Source organism: Panthera tigris, chromosome C1 (genome assembly GCF_018350195.1).
Source record: "Panthera tigris isolate Pti1 chromosome C1, P.tigris_Pti1_mat1.1, whole genome shotgun sequence".
NCBI lineage: Eukaryota > Metazoa > Chordata > Mammalia > Carnivora > Felidae > Panthera > Panthera tigris.
In genome coordinates, this window is record NC_056667.1 from 103,343,005 (window position 1) to 103,343,250 (window position 246).

A 246-nucleotide genomic window follows, 5' to 3' on the forward strand; every position below is an offset into this window, starting at 1 on the left:
GGAACTGGCACAATTACTTTAATATTAGACCCCCTCTTCTCAACGAGACTATAAACTTCTAAAGCTGAGACCATGAAGCTTCCGAGCTTTTGGGATCTCTATCCCTTAGTATTATGCCCCGCATCGTGTAGGTGTTCAGTGAAAGTCTAGGTGAGGATGCCAGTGGCTAATCCCACGGAAAACCCAAACCACAGGAACAGGAATTAGAGGCCTCAGATGACAGAACACACAGGACCAGACCAAACA